This window comes from Theobroma cacao, chromosome 3, assembly GCF_053813885.1.
Source record: "Theobroma cacao isolate CCN51 chromosome 3, ASM5381388v1, whole genome shotgun sequence".
NCBI lineage: Eukaryota > Viridiplantae > Streptophyta > Magnoliopsida > Malvales > Malvaceae > Theobroma > Theobroma cacao.
The window spans coordinates 24,438,776-24,455,771 of record NC_142641.1 but is presented as its reverse complement, the minus strand read 5'-3'; positions in this window follow the sequence as shown (position 1 = coordinate 24,455,771).

The following is a 16,996-nucleotide window of genomic DNA, read 5'->3' as shown; positions in this document are numbered from 1 at the left end:
ACTCGCTTTCAATGTTTTTATAATCCCATAATTGAATTTAATTTGATTTTGTTTACATTTTTTTATTAAAACAGATTGTAATTGATTGTTTACCTCGGGAAACGTGAAGCAAAAGCCATCCATTGATAAAAAAAAGCCCATTTATAGTCATTCTTGCCTTCGGAAGCCTATTACTCCATTTAAATGCCTTTATAATCTCACAAATGATTTTAAGTTGAATTTTTTTACATTTTTTGTTAGAACATATTATAATTGAATACTTGCCTCGAGAAACGGGAAGCAAAAGCCATCCATTGGCCAGAAAAGTTCATTTATAGTCACTCATGGCTACGAAAGCCTTCTTACTCGCTTTCAATGCTTTTATAATCCCTTAATTGAATTGATTGTTTACCTCGGGAAACATGAAGCGAAAGCCATCCATTGACAAGAAAAGTTTTTTTATAGTCACTAAAGCCTACGAAAGCCTTATTACTCGCTTTAAATGCTTTATAATCCCATAATTGAATTTAATTTGATATTTTTAAATTTTTTGATTAAAACAGATTGTACTTGATTGTTTACCTCGGGAAACATGAAACGAAAGCTATCCATTGAAAAGAAAAGCTTATTTATAGTCACTCATTCCTACGAAAGCCTTATTACTCGCTTTAAATGCTTTTATAATCCCATAATTTAATTTAATTTGATTTTTTTTTTCATTTTCTGAATAAAACATATCGTAATTGATTGTTTACCTCGGGAAACATGAAACGAAAGCCTTCCATTGACAAGAAAAGTTTATTTACAGTCACTAAAGCCTACGAAAGCCTTATTACTCGCTTTAACTGCTTTTATGATCCCATAATTGAATTTAATTTGATTATTTTTACATTTTTTGATTAAAACATATTGTAATTGATTGTTTACCTCAGGAAACGTGAAGCAAAATCTATCCACAGAAAAGAAAAGCTTATTTATAGTCACTCATGCCTACGAAAGCCTTATTACTCGCTTTAAATGCTTTTATAATCCCATAATTGAATTTAACTTGATTTTTTTTACATTTTTTGATCAAAACAGATTGTAATAGATTGTTTACCTCGGGAAACGTGAAGCGAAAGCCAGCCATTGATAAAAGAAAAGTCCATTCATAGTCATTCATGCCTTCGGAAGCCTATTACTCGATTTAAATGCCTTTATAATCTCACAAATGATTTTAAGTTGAATTTTTTTACATTTTTGATTAGAACATATTATAATTGAATACTTGCCTCGAGAAACGAGAAGCAAAAGCCATCCATTGGCCAGAGAAGTTCATTTATAGTCACTCATGGCTACGAAAGCCTTATTACTCGCTTTAAATGCTTTTATAATCCCATAATTGAATTTGATTTCATTTGTTTTCATTTTTTGATTAAAACAGATCGTAATCGATTGTTTACCTCGGGAAACGTGAAGCGAAAGCTATCCATTGAAAAGAAAAGCTTATTTATAGTCACTCATGCCTACGAAAGCCTTATTACTCGCTTTAAATGCTTTTATAATCCCATAATTGCATTTAACTTGATTTTTTTTACATTATTTGATCAAAACAGATTGTAATAGATTGTTTACCTCGGGAAACATGAAGCGAAAGCCATCCATTGAGAAAAAAAAAGTCCATTCATAGTCATTCATGCCTTCGGAAGCCTATTACTCGATTTAAATGCCTTTATAATCTCACAAATGATTTTAAGTTGAATTTTTTTACATTTTTTATTAGAACATATTATAATTGAATACTTGCCTCGTGAAACGAGAAGCAAAAGCCATCCATTGGCCAGAGAAGTTCACTTATAGTCACTCATGGCTACGAAAGCCTTATTACTCGCTTTAAATGCTTTTATAATCCCATAATTGAATTTAATTTGATTTTTTTTTCATTTTTTGATTAAAACATATCGTAATTGATTGTTTACCTCAGGAAACATGAAGTGAAAGCCATCCATTGACAAGAAAAGTTTTTTTATAGTCACTAAAGCCTACGAAAGCCTTATTACTCGCTTTAAATGCTTTATAATCCCATAATTGAATTTAATTTCATTTTTTTACATTTTTTGATTAAAACAGATTGTAATTGATTGTTTACCTTGGGAAACATGAAGCGAAAGCTATCCATTGAAAAGAAAAGCTTATTTATAGTCAGTCATGCCTACGAAAGCCTTATTACTCGCTTTAAATGCTTTTATAATCTCATAATTCAATTTAATTTGATTTTTTTTTACATTTTTCGATTAAAACAGGTTGTAATTGATTGTTTACCTCGGGAAACGTGAAGCGAAAGCCATCCATTGATAAAAAAAAACCCATTTATAGTCATTCTTGCCTTCGGAACCCTATTACTCGATTTAAATGCCTTTATAATCTCACAAATGATTTTAAGTTGAATTTTTTTGCATTTTTTGTTAGAACATATTATAATTGAATACTTGCCTCGAGAAACGGGAAGCAAAAGCCATCCATTGGCCAGAAAAGTTCATTTATAGTCACTCATGGCTACGAAAGCCTTATTACTCGCTTTAAATGCTTTTATAATCGCATAATTGAATTTAATTTCATTTTTTTTTCATTTTTTGATTAAAACATATCGTAATTGATTGTTTACCTCGGGAAACATGAAACAAAAGCCATCCATTGGCAAGAAAAGTTTATTTACAGTCACTAAAGCCTACGAAAGCCTTATTACTCGCTTTAACTGCTTTTATAATCCCATAATTTGATTTAATTTGATTTTTTTTACATTTTTTGATTAAAACAGATTGTAATTGATTGTTTACCTCGGGAAACATGAAGCGAAAGCTATCCATTGAAAAGAAAAGCTTATTTATAGTCACTCATGCCTACGAAAGCCTTATTACTCGCTTTAAATGCTTCTATAATCCCATAATTGAATTTAACTTGATTTTTTTTACATTTTTTGATCAAAACAGATTGTAATAGATTGTTTACCTCGGGAAACGTGAAGCGAAAGCCATCCATTGATAAAAAAAAAGTCCATTCATAGTCATTCATGCCTTCGGAAGCCTATTACTCGATTTAAATGCTTTTATAATCTCACAAATGATTTTAAGTTGAATTTTTTTACATTTTTTATTAGAACATATTATAATTGAATACATGCCTCGAGAAACGAGAAGCAAAAGCCATCCATTGGCCAGAGAAGTTCATTTATAGTCACTCATGGCTACGAAAGCCTTATTACTCGCTTTAAATGCTTTTATAATCCCATAATTGAATTTAATTTCATTTGTTTTCATTTTTTGATTAAAACAGATCGTAATCGATTGTTTACCTCGGGAAACGTGAAGCGAAAGCCATCCATTGACAAGAAAAGTTTATTTATAGTCACTAAAGCCTACGAAAGTCTTATTACTCGCTTTCAATGTTTTTATAATCCCATAATTGAATTTAATTTGATTTTGTTTACATTTTTTTATTAAAACAGATTGTAATTGATTGTTTACCTCGGGAAACGTGAAGCAAAAGCCATCCATTGATAAAAAAAAGCCCATTTATAGTCATTCTTGCCTTCGGAAGCCTATTACTCCATTTAAATGCCTTTATAATCTCACAAATGATTTTAAGTTGAATTTTTTTACATTTTTTGTTAGAACATATTATAATTGAATACTTGCCTCGAGAAACGGGAAGCAAAAGCCATCCATTGGCCAGAAAAGTTCATTTATAGTCACTCATGGCTACGAAAGCCTTCTTACTCGCTTTCAATGCTTTTATAATCCCTTAATTGAATTGATTGTTTACCTCGGGAAACATGAAGCGAAAGCCATCCATTGACAAGAAAAGTTTTTTTATAGTCACTAAAGCCTACGAAAGCCTTATTACTCGCTTTAAATGCTTTATAATCCCATAATTGAATTTAATTTGATTTTTTTACATTTTTTGATTAAAACAGATTGTAATTGATTGTTTACCTCGGGAAACATGAAACGAAAGCTATCCATTGAAAAGAAAAGCTTATTTATAGTCACTCATTCCTACGAAAGCCTTATTACTCGCTTTAAATGCTTTTATAATCCCATAATTTAATTTAATTTGATTTTTTTTTTCATTTTCTGAATAAAACATATCGTAATTGATTGTTTACCTCGGGAAACATGAAACGAAAGCCTTCCATTGACAAGAAAAGTTTATTTACAGTCACTAAAGCCTACGAAAGCCTTATTACTCGCTTTAACTGCTTTTATGATCCCATAATTGAATTTAATTTGATTATTTTTACATTTTTTGATTAAAACATATTGTAATTGATTGTTTACCTCAGGAAACGTGAAGCAAAATCTATCCACAGAAAAGAAAAGCTTATTTATAGTCACTCATGCCTACGAAAGCCTTATTACTCGCTTTAAATGCTTTTATAATCCCATAATTGAATTTAACTTGATTTTTTTTACATTTTTTGATCAAAACAGATTGTAATAGATTGTTTACCTCGGGAAACGTGAAGCGAAAGCCAGCCATTGATAAAAAAAAAGTCCATTCATAGTCATTCATGCCTTCGGAAGCCTATTACTCGATTTAAATGCCTTTATAATCTCACAAATGATTTTAAGTTGAATTTTTTTACATTTTTTATTAGAACATATTATAATTGAATACTTGCCTCGAGAAACGAGAAGCAAAAGCCATCCATTGGCCAGAGAAGTTCATTTATAGTCACTCATGGCTACGAAAGCCTTATTACTCGCTTTAAATGCTTTTATAATCCCATAATTGAATTTGATTTCATTTGTTTTCATTTTTTGATTAAAACAGATCGTAATCGATTGTTTACCTCGGGAAACGTGAAGCGAAAGCTATCCATTGAAAAGAAAAGCTTATTTATAGTCACTCATGCCTACGAAAGCCTTATTACTCGCTTTAAATGCTTTTATAATCCCATAATTGAATTTAACTTGATTTTTTTTACATTATTTGATCAAAACAGATTGTAATAGATTGTTTACCTCGGGAAACATGAAGCGAAAGCCATCCATTGAGAAAAAAAAAGTCCATTCATAGTCATTCATGCCTTCGGAAGCCTATTACTCGATTTAAATGCCTTTATAATCTCACAAATGATTTTAAGTTGAATTTTTTTACATTTTTTATTAGAACATATTATAATTGAATACTTGCCTCGTCAAACGAGAAGCAAAAGCCATCCATTGGCCAGAGAAGTTCACTTATAGTCACTCATGGCTACGAAAGCCTTATTACTCGCTTTAAATGCTTTTATAATCCCATAATTGAATTTAATTTGATTTTTTTTTTCATTTTTTGATTAAAACATATCGTAATTGATTGTTTACCTCAGGAAACATGAAGTGAAAGCCATCCATTGACAAGAAAAGTTTTTTTATAGTCACTAAAGCCTACGAAAGCCTTATTACTCGCTTTAAATGCTTTATAATCCCATAATTGAATTTAATTTCATTTTTTTACATTTTTTGATTAAAACAGATTGTAATTGATTGTTTACCTTGGGAACCATGAAGCGAAAGCTATCCATTGAAAAGAAAAGCTTATTTATAGTCAGTCATGCCTACGAAAGCCTTATTACTCGCTTTAAATGCTTTTATAATCTCATAATTCAATTTAATTTGATTTTTTTTTACATTTTTCGATTAAAACAGGTTGTAATTGATTGTTTACCTCGGGAAACGTGAAGCGAAAGCCATCCATTGATAAAAAAAAACCCATTTATAGTCATTCTTGCCTTCGGAACCCTATTACTCGATTTAAATGCCTTTATAATCTCACAAATGATTTTAAGTTGAATTTTTTTGCATTTTTTGTTAGAACATATTATAATTGAATACTTGCCTCGAGAAACGGGAAGCAAAAGCCATCCATTGGCCAGAAAAGTTCATTTATAGTCACTCATGGCTACGAAAGCCTTATTACTCGCTTTAAATGCTTTTATAATCCCATAATTGAATTTAATTTCATTTTTTTTTCATTTTTTGATTAAAACATATCGTAATTGATTGTTTACCTCGGGAAACATGAAACAAAAGCCATCCATTGGCAAGAAAAGTTTATTTACAGTCACTAAAGCCTACGAAAGCCTTATTACTCGCTTTAACTGCTTTTATAATCCCATAATTTGATTTAATTTGATTTTTTTTACATTTTTTGATTAAAACAGATTGTAATTGATTGTTTACCTCGGGAAACATGAAGCGAAAGCTATCCATTGAAAAGAAAAGCTTATTTATAGTCACTCATGCCTACGAAATCCTTATTACTCGCTTTAAATGCTTCTATAATCCCATAATTGAATTTAACTTGATTTTTTTTACATTTTTTGATCAAAACAGATTGTAATAGATTGTTTACCTCGAGAAACGTGAAGCGAAAGCCATCCATTGATAAAAAAAAAGTCCATTCATAGTCATTCATGCCTTCGGAAGCCTATTACTCGATTTAAATGCTTTTATAATCTCACAAATGATTTTAAGTTGAAGTTTTTTACATTTTTTATTAGAACATATTATAATTGAATACTTGCCTCGAGAAACGAGAAGCAAAAGCCATCCATTGGCCAGAGAAGTTCATTTATAGTCACTCATGGCTACGAAAGCCTTATTACTCGCTTTAAATGCTTTTATAATCCCATAATTGAATTTAATTTCATTTGTTTTCATTTTTTGATTAAAACAGATCGTAATCGATTGTTTACCTCGGGAAACGTGAAGCGAAAGCCATCCATTGACAAGAAAAGTTTATTTATAGTCACTAAAGCCTACGAAAGCCTTATTACTCGCTTTCAATGTTTTTATAATCCCATAATTGAATTTAATTTGATTTTGTTTACATTTTTTTATTAAAACAGATTGTAATTGATTGTTTACCTCGGGAAACGTGAAGCAAAAGCCATCCATTGATAAAAAAAAGCCCATTTATAGTCATTCTTGCCTTCGGAAGCCTATTACTCCATTTAAATGCCTTTATAATCTCACAAATGATTTTAAGTTGAATTTTTTTACATTTTTTGTTAGAACATATTATAATTGAATACTTGCCTCGAGAAACGGGAAGCAAAAGCCATCCATTGGCCAGAAAAGTTCATTTATAGTCACTCATGGCTACGAAAGCCTTCTTACTCGCTTTCAATGCTTTTATAATCCCTTAATTGAATTGATTGTTTACCTCGGGAAACATGAAGCGAAAGCCATCCATTGACAAGAAAAGTTTTTTTATAGTCACTAAAGCCTACGAAAGCCTTATTACTCGCTTTAAATGCTTTACAATCCCATAATTGAATTTAATTTGATTTTTTTACATTTTTTGATTAAAACAGATTGTAATTGATTGTTTACCTCGGGAAACATGAAACGAAAGCTATCCATTGAAAAGAAAAGCTTATTTATAGTCACTCATTCCTACGAAAGCCTTATTACTCGCTTTAAATGCTTTTATAATCCCATAATTTAATTTAATTTGATTTTTTTTTTCATTTTCTGAATAAAACATATCGTAATTGATTGTTTACCTCGGGAAACATGAAACGAAAGCCTTCCATTGACAAGAAAAGTTTATTTACAGTCACTAAAGCCTACGAAAGCCTTATTACTCGCTTTAACTGCTTTTATGATCCCATAATTGAATTTAATTTGATTATTTTTACATTTTTTGATTAAAACATATTGTAATTGATTGTTTACCTCAGGAAACGTGAAGCAAAATCTATCCACAGAAAAGAAAAGCTTATTTATAGTCACTCATGCCTACGAAAGCCTTATTACTCGCTTTAAATGCTTTTATAATCCCATAATTGAATTTAACTTGATTTTTTTTACATTTTTTGATCAAAACAGATTGTAATAGATTGTTTACCTCGGGAAACGTGAAGCGAAAGCCAGCCATTGATAAAAGAAAAGTCCATTCATAGTCATTCATGCCTTCGGAAGCCTATTACTCGATTTAAATGCCTTTATAATCTCACAAATGATTTTAAGTTGAATTTTTTTACATTTTTTATTAGAACATATTATAATTGAATACTTGCCTCGAGAAACGAGAAGCAAAAGCCATCCATTGGCCAGAGAAGTTCATTTATAGTCACTCATGGCTACGAAAGCCTTATTACTCGCTTTAAATGCTTTTATAATCCCATAATTGAATTTGATTTCATTTGTTTTCATTTTTTGATTAAAACAGATCGTAATCGATTGTTTACCTCGGGAAACGTGAAGCGAAAGCTATCCATTGAAAAGAAAAGCTTATTTATAGTCACTCATGCCTACGAAAGCCTTATTACTCGCTTTAAATGCTTTTATAATCCCATAATTGAATTTAACTTGATTTTTTTTACATTATTTGATCAAAACAGATTGTAATAGATTGTTTACCTCGGGAAACATGAAGCGAAAGCCATCCATTGAGAAAAAAAAAGTCCATTCATAGTCATTCATGCCTTCGGAAGCCTATTACTCGATTTAAATGCCTTTATAATCTCACAAATGATTTTAAGTTGAATTTTTTTACATTTTTTATTAGAACATATTATAATTGAATACTTGCCTCGTGAAACGAGAAGCAAAAGCCATCCATTGGCCAGAGAAGTTCACTTATAGTCACTCATGGCTACGAAAGCCTTATTACTCGCTTTAAATGCTTTTATAATCCCATAATTGAATTTAATTTGATTTTTTTTTCATTTTTTGATTAAAACATATCGTAATTGATTGTTTACCTCAGGAAACATGAAGTGAAAGCCATCCATTGACAAGAAAAGTTTTTTTATAGTCACTAAAGCCTACGAAAGCCTTATTACTCGCTTTAAATGCTTTATAATCCCATAATTGAATTTAATTTCATTTTTTTACATTTTTTGATTAAAACAGATTGTAATTGATTGTTTACCTTGGGAACCATGAAGCGAAAGCTATCCATTGAAAAGAAAAGCTTATTTATAGTCAGTCATGCCTACGAAAGCCTTATTACTCGCTTTAAATGCTTTTATAATCTCATAATTCAATTTAATTTGATTTTTTTTTACATTTTTCGATTAAAACAGGTTGTAATTGATTGTTTACCTCGGGAAACGTGAAGCGAAAGCCATCCATTGATAAAAAAAAACCCATTTATAGTCATTCTTGCCTTCGGAACCCTATTACTCGATTTAAATGCCTTTATAATCTCACAAATGATTTTAAGTTGAATTTTTTTGCATTTTTTGTTAGAACATATTATAATTGAATACTTGCCTCGAGAAACGGGAAGCAAAAGCCATCCATTGGCCAGAAAAGTTCATTTATAGTCACTCATGGCTACGAAAGCCTTATTACTCGCTTTAAATGCTTTTATAATCCCATAATTGAATTTAATTTCATTTTTTTTTCATTTTTTGATTAAAACATATCGTAATTGATTGTTTACCTCGGGAAACATGAAACAAAAGCCATCCATTGGCAAGAAAAGTTTATTTACAGTCACTAAAGCCTACGAAAGCCTTATTACTCGCTTTAACTGCTTTTATAATCCCATAATTTGATTTAATTTGATTTTTTTTACATTTTTTGATTAAAACAGATTGTAATTGATTGTTTACCTCGGGAAACATGAAGCGAAAGCTATCCATTGAAAAGAAAAGCTTATTTATAGTCACTCATGCCTACGAAATCCTTATTACTCGCTTTAAATGCTTCTATAATCCCATAATTGAATTTAACTTGATTTTTTTTACATTTTTTGATCAAAACAGATTGTAATAGATTGTTTACCTCGGGAAACGTGAAGCGAAAGCCATCCATTGATAAAAAAAAAGTCCATTCATAGTCATTCATGCCTTCGGAAGCCTATTACTCGATTTAAATGCTTTTATAATCTCACAAATGATTTTAAGTTGAATTTTTTTACATTTTTTATTAGAACATATTATAATTGAATACTTGCCTCGAGAAACGAGAAGCAAAAGCCATCCATTGGCCAGAGAAGTTCATTTATAGTCACTCATGGCTACGAAAGCCTTATTACTCGCTTTAAATGCTTTTATAATCCCATAATTGAATTTAATTTCATTTGTTTTCATTTTTTGATTAAAACAGATCGTAATCGATTGTTTACCTCGGGAAACGTGAAGCGAAAGCCATCCATTGACAAGAAAAGTTTATTTATAGTCACTAAAGCCTACGAAAGCCTTATTACTCGCTTTCAATGTTTTTATAATCCCATAATTGAATTTAATTTGATTTTGTTTACATTTTTTTATTAAAACAGATTGTAATTGATTGTTTACCTCGGGAAACGTGAAGCAAAAGCCATCCATTGATAAAAAAAAGCCCATTTATAGTCATTCTTGCCTTCGGAAGCCTATTACTCCATTTAAATGCCTTTATAATCTCACAAATGATTTTAAGTTGAATTTTTTTACATTTTTTGTTAGAACATATTATAATTGAATACTTGCCTCGAGAAACGGGAAGCAAAAGCCATCCATTGGCCAGAAAAGTTCATTTATAGTCACTCATGGCTACGAAAGCCTTCTTACTCGCTTTCAATGCTTTTATAATCCCTTAATTGAATTGATTGTTTACCTCGGGAAACATGAAGCGAAAGCCATCCATTGACAAGAAAAGTTTTTTTATAGTCACTAAAGCCTACGAAAGCCTTATTACTCGCTTTAAATGCTTTATAATCCCATAATTGAATTTAATTTGATTTTTTTACATTTTTTGATTAAAACAGATTGTAATTGATTGTTTACCTCGGGAAACATGAAACGAAAGCTATCCATTGAAAAGAAAAGCTTATTTATAGTCACTCATTCCTACGAAAGCCTTATTACTCGCTTTAAATGCTTTTATAATCCCATAATTTAATTTAATTTGATTTTTTTTTTCATTTTCTGAATAAAACATATCGTAATTGATTATTTACCTCGGGAAACATGAAACGAAAGCCTTCCATTGACAAGAAAAGTTTATTTATAGTCACTAAAGCCTACGAAAGCCTTATTACTCGCTTTAACTGCTTTTATGATCCCATAATTGAATTTAATTTGATTATTTTTACATTTTTTGATTAAAACATATTGTAATTGATTGTTTACCTCAGGAAACGTGAAGCAAAATCTATCCACAGAAAAGAAAAGCCTATTTATAGTCACTCATGCCTACGAAAGCCTTATTACTCGCTTTAAATGCTTTTATAATCCCATAATTGAATTTAACTTGATTTTTTTTACATTTTTTGATCAAAACAGATTGTAATAGATTGTTTACCTCGGGAAACGTGAAGCGAAAGCCAGCCATTGATAAAAAAAAAGTCCATTCATAGTCATTCATGCCTTCGGAAGCCTATTACTCGATTTAAATGCCTTTATAATCTCACAAATGATTTTAAGTTGAATTTTTTTACATTTTTTATTAGAACATATTATAATTGAATACTTGCCTCGAGAAACGAGAAGCAAAAGCCATCCATTGGCCAGAGAAGTTCATTTATAGTCACTCATGGCTACGAAAGCCTTATTACTCGCTTTAAATGCTTTTATAATCCCATAATTGAATTTGATTTCATTTGTTTTCATTTTTTGATTAAAACAGATCGTAATCGATTGTTTACCTCGGGAAACGTGAAGCGAAAGCTATCCATTGAAAAGAAAAGCTTATTTATAGTCACTCATGCCTACGAAAGCCTTATTACTCGCTTTAAATGCTTTTATAATCCCATAATTGAATTTAACTTGATTTTTTTTACATTATTTGATCAAAACAGATTGTAATAGATTGTTTACCTCGGGAAACATGAAGCGAAAGCCATCCATTGAGAAAAAAAAAGTCCATTCATAGTCATTCATGCCTTCGGAAGCCTATTACTCGATTTAAATGCCTTTATAATCTCACAAATGATTTTAAGTTGAATTTTTTTACATTTTTTATTAGAACATATTATAATTGAATACTTGCCTCGTCAAACGAGAAGCAAAAGCCATCCATTGGCCAGAGAAGTTCACTTATAGTCACTCATGGCTACGAAAGCCTTATTACTCGCTTTAAATGCTTTTATAATCCCATAATTGAATTTAATTTGATTTTTTTTTTCATTTTTTGATTAAAACATATCGTAATTGATTGTTTACCTCAGGAAACATGAAGTGAAAGCCATCCATTGACAAGAAAAGTTTTTTTATAGTCACTAAAGCCTACGAAAGCCTTATTACTCGCTTTAAATGCTTTATAATCCCATAATTGAATTTAATTTCATTTTCTTACATTTTTTGATTAAAACAGATTGTAATTGATTGTTTACCTTGGGAACCATGAAGCGAAAGCTATCCATTGAAAAGAAAAGCTTATTTATAGTCAGTCATGCCTACGAAAGCCTTATTACTCGCTTTAAATGCTTTTATAATCTCATAATTCAATTTAATTTGATTTTTTTTTACATTTTTCGATTAAAACAGGTTGTAATTGATTGTTTACCTCGGGAAACGTGAAGCGAAAGCCATCCATTGATAAAAAAAAACCCATTTATAGTCATTCTTGCCTTCGGAACCCTATTACTCGATTTAAATGCCTTTATAATCTCACAAATGATTTTAAGTTGAATTTTTTTGCATTTTTTGTTAGAACATATTATAATTGAATACTTGCCTCGAGAAACGGGAAGCAAAAGCCATCCATTGGCCAGAAAAGTTCATTTATAGTCAGTCATGGCTACGAAAGCCTTATTACTCGCTTTAAATGCTTTTATAATCCCATAATTGAATTTAATTTCATTTTTTTTTCATTTTTTGATTAAAACATATCGTAATTGATTGTTTACCTCGGGAAACATGAAACAAAAGCCATCCATTGGCAAGAAAAGTTTATTTACAGTCACTAAAGCCTACGAAAGCCTTATTACTCGCTTTAACTGCTTTTATAATCCCATAATTTGATTTAATTTGATTTTTTTTACATTTTTTGATTAAAACAGATTGTAATTGATTGTTTACCTCGGGAAACATGAAGCGAAAGCTATCCATTGAAAATAAAAGCTTATTTATAGTCACTCATGCCTACGAAATCCTTATTACTCGCTTTAAATGCTTCTATAATCCCATAATTGAATTTAACTTGATTTTTTTTACATTTTTTGATCAAAACAGATTGTAATAGATTGTTTACCTCGGGAAACGTGAAGCGAAAGCCATCCATTGATAAAAAAAAAGTCCATTCATAGTCATTCATGCCTTCGGAAGCCTATTACTCGATTTAAATGCTTTTATAATCTCACAAATGATTTTAAGTTGAATTTTTTTACATTTTTTATTAGAACATATTATAATTGAATACTTGCCTCGAGAAACGAGAAGCAAAAGCCATCCATTGGCCAGAGAAGTTCATTTATAGTCACTCATGGCTACGAAAGCCTTATTACTCGCTTTAAATGCTTTTATAATCCCATAATTGAATTTAATTTCATTTGTTTTCATTTTTTGATTAAAACAGATCGTAATCGATTGTTTACCTCGGGAAACGTGAAGCGAAAGCCATCCATTGACAAGAAAAGTTTATTTATAGTCACTAAAGCCTACGAAAGCCTTATTACTCGCTTTCAATGTTTTTATAATCCCATAATTGAATTTAATTTGATTTTGTTTACATTTTTTTATTAAAACAGATTGTAATTGATTGTTTACCTCGGGAAACGTGAAGCAAAAGCCATCCATTGATAAAAAAAAGCCCATTTATAGTCATTCTTGCCTTCGGAAGCCTATTACTCCATTTAAATGCCTTTATAATCTCACAAATGATTTTAAGTTGAATTTTTTTACATTTTTTGTTAGAACATATTATAATTGAATACTTGCCTCGAGAAACGGGAAGCAAAAGCCATCCATTGGCCAGAAAAGTTCATTTATAGTCACTCATGGCTACGAAAGCCTTCTTACTCGCTTTCAATGCTTTTATAATCCCTTAATTGAATTGATTGTTTACCTCGGGAAACATGAAGCGAAAGCCATCCATTGACAAGAAAAGTTTTTTTATAGTCACTAAAGCCTACGAAAGCCTTATTACTCGCTTTAAATGCTTTATAATCCCATAATTGAATTTAATTTGATTTTTTTACATTTTTTGATTAAAACAGATTGTAATTGATTGTTTACCTCGGGAAACATGAAACGAAAGCTATCCATTGAAAAGAAAAGCTTATTTATAGTCACTCATTCCTACGAAAGCCTTATTACTCGCTTTAAATGCTTTTATAATCCCATAATTTAATTTAATTTGATTTTTTTTTCATTTTCTGAATAAAACATATCGTAATTGATTGTTTACCTCGGGAAACATGAAACGAAAGCCTTCCATTGACAAGAAAAGTTTATTTACAGTCACTAAAGCCTACGAAAGCCTTATTACTCGCTTTAACTGCTTTTATGATCCCATAATTGAATTTAATTTGATTTTTTTTACATTTTTTGATTAAAACATATTGTAATTGATTGTTTACCTCAGGAAACGTGAAGCAAAATCTATCCATAGAAAAGAAAAGCTTATTTATAGTCACTCATGCCTACGAAAGCCTTATTACTCGCTTTAAATGCTTTTATAATCCCATAATTGAATTTAACTTGATTTTTTTTACATTTTTTGATCAAAACAGATTGTAATAGATTGTTTACCTCGGGAAACGTGAAGCGAAAGCCAGCCATTGATAAAAAAAAAGTCCATTCATAGTCATTCATGCCTTCGGAAGCCTATTACTCGATTTAAATGCCTTTATAATCTCACAAATGATTTTAAGTTGAATTTTTTTACATTTTTGATTAGAACATATTATAATTGAATACTTGCCTCGAGAAACGAGAAGCAAAAGCCATCCATTGGCCAGAGAAGTTCATTTATAGTCACTCATGGCTACGAAAGCCTTATTACTCGCTTTAAATGCTTTTATAATCCCATAATTGAATTTGATTTCATTTGTTTTCATTTTTTGATTAAAACAGATCGTAATCGATTGTTTACCTCGGGAAACGTGAAGCGAAAGCTATCCATTGAAAAGAAAAGCTTATTTATAGTCACTCATGCCTACGAAAGCCTTATTACTCGCTTTAAATGCTTTTATAATCCCATAATTGAATTTAACTTGATTTTTTTTACATTATTTGATCAAAACAGATTGTAATAGATTGTTTACCTCGGGAAACATGAAGCGAAAGCCATCCATTGAGAAAAAAAAAGTCCATTCATAGTCATTCATGCCTTCGGAAGCCTATTACTCGATTTAAATGCCTTTATAATCTCACAAATGATTTTAAGTTGAATTTTTTTACATTTTTTATTAGAACATATTATAATTGAATACTTGCCTCGTGAAACGAGAAGCAAAAGCCATCCATTGGCCAGAGAAGTTCACTTATAGTCACTCATGGCTACGAAAGCCTTATTACTCGCTTTAAATGCTTTTATAATCCCATAATTGAATTTAATTTGATTTTTTTTTCATTTTTTGATTAAAACATATCGTAATTGATTGTTTACCTCAGGAAACATGAAGTGAAAGCCATCCATTGACCAGAAAAGTTTTTTTATAGTCACTAAAGCCTACGAAAGCCTTATTACTCGCTTTAAATGCTTTATATTCCCATAATTGAATTTAATTTCATTTTTTTACATTTTTTGATTAAAACAGATTGTAATTGATTGTTTACCTTGGGAACCATGAAGCGAAAGCTATCCATTGAAAAGAAAAGCTTATTTATAGTCAGTCATGCCTACGAAAGCCTTATTACTCGCTTTAAATGCTTTTATAATCTCATAATTCAATTTAATTTGATTTTTTTTTACATTTTTCGATTAAAACAGGTTGTAATTGATTGTTTACCTCGGGAAACGTGAAGCGAAAGCCATCCATTGATAAAAAAAAACCCATTTATAGTCATTCTTGCCTTCGGAACCCTATTACTCGATTTAAATGCCTTTATAATCTCACAAATGATTTTAAGTTGAATTTTTTTGCATTTTTTGTTAGAACATATTATAATTGAATACTTGCCTCGAGAAACGGGAAGCAAAAGCCATCCATTGGCCAGAAAAGTTCATTTATAGTCACTCATGGCTACGAAAGCCTTATTACTCGCTTTAAATGCTTTTATAATCCCATAATTGAATTTAATTTCATTTTTTTTTCATTTTTTGATTAAAACATATCGTAATTGATTGTTTACCTCGGGAAACATGAAACAAAAGCCATCCATTGGCAAGAAAAGTTTATTTACAGTCACTAAAGCCTACGAAAGCCTTATTACTCGCTTTAACTGCTTTTATAATCCCATAATTTGATTTAATTTGATTTTTTTTACATTTTTTGATTAAAACAGATTGTAATTGATTGTTTACCTCGGGAAACATGAAGCGAAAGCTATCCATTGAAAAGAAAAGCTTATTTATAGTCACTCATGCCTACGAAATCCTTATTACTCGCTTTAAATGCTTCTATAATCCCATAATTGAATTTAACTTGATTTTTTTTACATTTTTTGATCAAAACAGATTGTAATAGATTGTTTACCTCGGGAAACGTGAAGCGAAAGCCATCCATTGATAAAAAAAAAGTCCATTCATAGTCATTCATGCCTTCGGAAGCCTATTACTCGATTTAAATGCTTTTATAATCTCACAAATGATTTTAAGTTGAATTTTTTTACATTTTTTATTAGAACATATTATAATTGAATACTTGCCTCGAGAAACGAGAAGCAAAAGCCATCCATTGGCCAGAGAAGTTCATTTATAGTCACTCATGGCTACGAAAGCCTTATTACTCGCTTTAAATGCTTTTATAATCCCATAATTGAATTTAATTTCATTTGTTTTCATTTTTTGATTAAAACAGATCGTAATCGATTGTTTACCTCGGGAAACGTGAAGCGAAAGCCATCCATTGACAAGAAAAGTTTATTTATAGTCACTAAAGCCTACGAAAGCCTTATTACTCGCTTTCAATGTTTTTATAATCCCATAATTGAATTTAATTTGATTTT